The sequence below is a fragment of the Penaeus monodon genome, chromosome 17 (assembly GCF_015228065.2).
Source record: "Penaeus monodon isolate SGIC_2016 chromosome 17, NSTDA_Pmon_1, whole genome shotgun sequence".
In the NCBI taxonomy this organism is placed as follows: domain Eukaryota; kingdom Metazoa; phylum Arthropoda; class Malacostraca; order Decapoda; family Penaeidae; genus Penaeus; species Penaeus monodon.
The window spans coordinates 34278450-34282898 of NC_051402.1; positions in this window are offsets into that span (position 1 = coordinate 34278450).

Genomic DNA, 4449 nt, shown 5'->3' on the forward strand with positions numbered 1-4449 from the left:
TCTGGTGCTTCCACATGAGGGGTGGGGGAGAGACTGTTTTTTTTGCTTTTTGTTCTAGAAACTTCTTAGATCGTTTGGCTATTCGGGAGAAAAGTAGAACTGCCGAAGTCTCCGGCGCTGCGTCGGAGACCTTTCTCCTCCCTCCCCCATTGCCCCGGAAGTCCCTCGTAAGTTAACGTCAATCTGTCTCGTTTTGGCTTCTCTCCGGGGACCCCCCCCAAAAAAAATTTCCCGGCAACTGTCGAGGGGTAAAACCGCGTAGCGCCGAGAAGCGTTTTAAAACCGGGCCCTTGCCACGGGTTTCCGGTGACGCTCGGCCCGGGCATTACGCTCGATACTACGAATCGGCGTTTCCCCCCGATCTCCTCCGATTTAATAAACTCACGCAAACTTTCCAAAAAACCCAAATTTTTAAGAAGTGACCGAGCTTTTGGCGACGGCGCAAGGTGGCACGCCTGGATCTCACCGTTTTTTTCTCTATGCATTTCTTCCTAACATACTTTTCTACGCAAGAAAAGACTTTTAAGAAAAAAAAATTAATGGAACGACCAATGGCTCTGTAAGTATCGTTTAAATTCGGGGCCATTTCTCGGGAAAGGGAAACTGGAAAAAAGTAAATACTCCTTTTTCCTCCCCTTGCACGGTTTCTCCTCACACTTCAGAGGTTTTCCCCCGGCTGAAAAGATTATATCTCGATATCCTAATTTTTATCAATACCCTCTCCCTTTTAACATTATCCAAAAATTTTATTGATAAATTGTAAGCCTGTTTTACGCGAAAACACTGTATTACATGCTGTCTCATATCCCCAAAATATACATGATTTAAACAATACAGGCCCGTCCCTTTTTAAAAATACCCAGGCGACAGAATGCTCTAAACAAAATCTGAACATGCAAGCCGAGTGGAAAGGTTCGCTTCCAAACCCATAACCACGTCCTTTTGTTGCTCTTAAAATGCATGTCTTATTCGATAAATCGGGACAGCACAGTGCGTGAAGAGTTTGAGATTAAAACTGAAAACAAATGTAAATAGGTATTTTCGCCCTCTCTACGCGCTTTCATTTTTCAGTATTGGGAAATCTTTTTTTCGGTGTGTAAATTTTTGTAACTTTTCTTTTTTTTTACTGCGATCAGGGGTTATATTTTCTCTCTTTTATATCTGTCCCGTCTGCTGCCCGTTTGTCTACAAAATTTATTGTATTTTTTTATTTATCTCGTTTTAATATCTCTTTCTCTCGCCCCCTCTCCTTTTCTCTCTCTCTCTCTCTCCCCTTTTCTCTCCCTTTTCTCCCTCTCTCTCCTCCCTCTTCTCTCCCCTCTCTCTCTTTTTCCCCCTTTTTCCTCTCCCCCTCTTTTTTTCTCTTCTCTCTTCTTTCTTTTTTTCTCTCTCTCTCTTTTCTTTCTTCCTCTTCTCTCTCTCTCTCTCTCTCTTCTTCTCTCCTCTCTTCCTTCTCTCTCTTCTCTCTCTCCCCTTTTCTCTTCTCTCTCTCCATCTCTCTCTTCTCTCTCTCCTCTTTTCTCTCTCCTCTTCTCTCTCTTCTCTCTCTCTCTCCTCTCCTTCTCTCTCTCTCTCTCTCTCTTTTTTCTCTTTCCTCTCCTCTTTTTTCTCTCTCTCTCCTCTCTTCCTTCTTTCTCTCTCTCCCCTTTTCTCTCTCTTTCTCCTCTCTCTCTCTCCTCTCCTTCCTCTCTCTCTCTCTCTCTCTCTCTCTCCTCTCCTTCTCTCCTCTCTCTCTCTCTTCTCCCTCTCCTCTCTCTCTCTCTTCTTTTGTTTTTTTTCTCCCTCCTCTCTCTCTCTTTTCTCTCTCCTCTCTCTCCTCCTTTCTCTCCTCTTCTCTTCTTCTTCCTCTCTCTCTCCTCTCTCTCTCTCTCTCTCTCTCTCCTCTTTCCGTTCTCTCCCTCTCTCTCTCTCTCTCTTCCGTCTCTCTCTCTCTCTCTCTCTCTCCCTCTCTCCCTCTCTCTCTCCTCTCTTCTGCTTCTTCTCTCATTTTTTTTAAATTTTGCGTGGTTGCTCTCATTGTTCCCAGCCCTTTTTTCTTATATCTATCCCCACCATTTTTGTTTTTTTATCTGTCACAAACACATCCGTTTGTGTTTTTGGCGCAGCTTTGCCAAAAATGTATTTTCTCATCAATTCTTGTTGTTTTTGTCAAAAATCATTAATTTTTTTTTTATTGTTTGTTTGTTTTTTTTTTGTGTGTGTGTGTGTGTGTGTGTTTTGGTGTGTGTGTGTGTGTTGTGTGTGTGTGTGTGGTGTGTGTTTTTCATAATTATCATGTAGATGTAGATGTGAAACCTTTTTGTGATGTTTTGTTTTGGAATTGCGTTTTTCTATTCTTGCAGCGTTGCCACTTCACTATCTTTGAAATTGTCTTTTGTGTGTCTGGAATCTAGCTTTTGAAAACACCATATTGAGAATTTTTTTTTTTACTATTTTTCCAAAGTTTTTTTGCTAAACATGAGGGGCTAAAATGAAAAGATTACTCTTTTCTTAAGACTTGTGCTAGTGGCTTCTTTGTTTTAATAATGGGCTTTTGTTAAACTCGAAATACATTAGTCACATGTAATCGTGAATCCTCGTTTTTTATCAACACTTTTACGTCTATTATTTTTTTTTGCCATTACCTGCTTTTATCTTCGCGTCAGCCACATGAGAACAAAGGTTGATGGAAGTTGTGACAGAAAAAAGACGCGAAAAAAAGGGAATTGCGCTGAAAAAAAGAATCCACAACAAAAAGGAACTTCGTAGTGTGCGGCTATAACCGTTTACTTACCTGTTTAAAATTTTGGGGGTTTGTGAGTCATGAAAAAGCAAGCGTAATTGTAGGATTGAAAAAAATTTTTTCGCAGTCAAAAAAGAAATAATAAAGGGTCGTTCATTTCAAAAATGCAGGGGCAAAACGTCTTTTCACGGGGCTGGAATAGATGTTTTTTCGTCTCCGTCCCCATGACATCCGCGTTGGGGGCTGCAGCTCCCCCCCGGGTCCTCAGTCCTCCTTTTTTGGGTCTCTCGAAAGGGTCGTCTCCCCTTTTCTGCTTTTACGTTCCGTATTTTTTTTTTACGCAAACGCTCCGGCACAAAATCTTCTCCGTCCCCCCCCACGGTAAAAAATCGTTCTCGAAGTGAGTCCGGGGGTTGACGTCAGACGGCTGTGCAGCGGGACGCCCGCTGGCACCCCGGGTGGCTGTTCTATCGCTGAGGCACAGCGGGAAACCCAATTTAAAGGCCCCTGTTTCGGGGGCGCTGCCCGTGATGTAGAACCAGGGGGCTAGCCGGGGGGGTGAACCAGTTGGTGTGTGACATCAGCGGGCGGGCCCCGGGGTGGGCACACTGGGACAGATATGTGGGGCCCGCTACGGGTGTAAATTTCGTAATGATGGGCCCCCCGCACTACGAGGGCGAGTGGCAGGGTGGAACGGGGGAGAATTTCCCTTTTAAAAAGCGTATCAGGGGAGACGAGGCGCACGTTTTTTGGCAAGCCCCTCAGGGTCGAATTGGGGAAAACGTCGCCTGCCGGGCCCTGTGCTATGACCGAGAAAATTCTGTTTTTTCTTCTATTTTTCTTTTTCTTGTCTCTTTCGCGTGTTGGGTTTCATTCAGGCCGTTACGAGGTTTTTTCGCCGTCGAGGCTCGTTCTATTCCCTCCTTGTGTAACTCCCCACCGGCCCAAAAGGGCTCACCCTGATTGGACCCACTACACTCAGTGCTAAAATATGCAAAAACGTCAATGGCTCATTAAAGTCGTATTTTTTCAACTGGCAAAGGCGTGCATTTTGTGTGTGGCAAAGAGGGTTGTGGGGGGGGCGCGCACAAATATGCCAGGGGGTAAACCTTTTCAAATTAGACAGGGCTTCTGGGCCCCTCGATATAATATATATATATATATATATATAAAATATATATATATATTATATAATATATAAAATTTATTTATTTATTTATTTATTCACCCATGTGTGTGTGGTGTGTGTGGTGTGTGTTGGGGTGTGTGGGGGTGCTGTGGGGTGTTTGTGTGTGTGTGTGGTGCATGTGTTGTGGTGTGTGCATGTGGTGTGTGTGTGTGGTGTGTGTGTTGTGTATGTGTGTGTGGGGGGTTGTGTTGTGTGTGTGTTTGTGTGTTCAGAGCATCCGTCTCTTTGGTAAAACCCCGTACAACCTCTCATCCCTCTCTGGGTACTTATTAGTTTTCCTCTCCAGCGTTTGGTTTTAGTCCAAGTTTTTTTAGAAAAACCCCTTTTAAAAATTTTCAAATTTGGGGAACTTTGGGGGGGAGGACACCCCCAATTTTTTTGGGTTTTTAAGAAACCCCTTTTTTCTTTTTTTTAAACATAATTTTTTTTTTACCCGGAAAACCTCTTTTTTTTTTATTGCTACTTTGGGTTTGGGTTTTTGCCTTTTTTTAAGGCCCCCCCCCCTCCAAACCTTTTTTTTTGGAACCCTTGGTTTTTT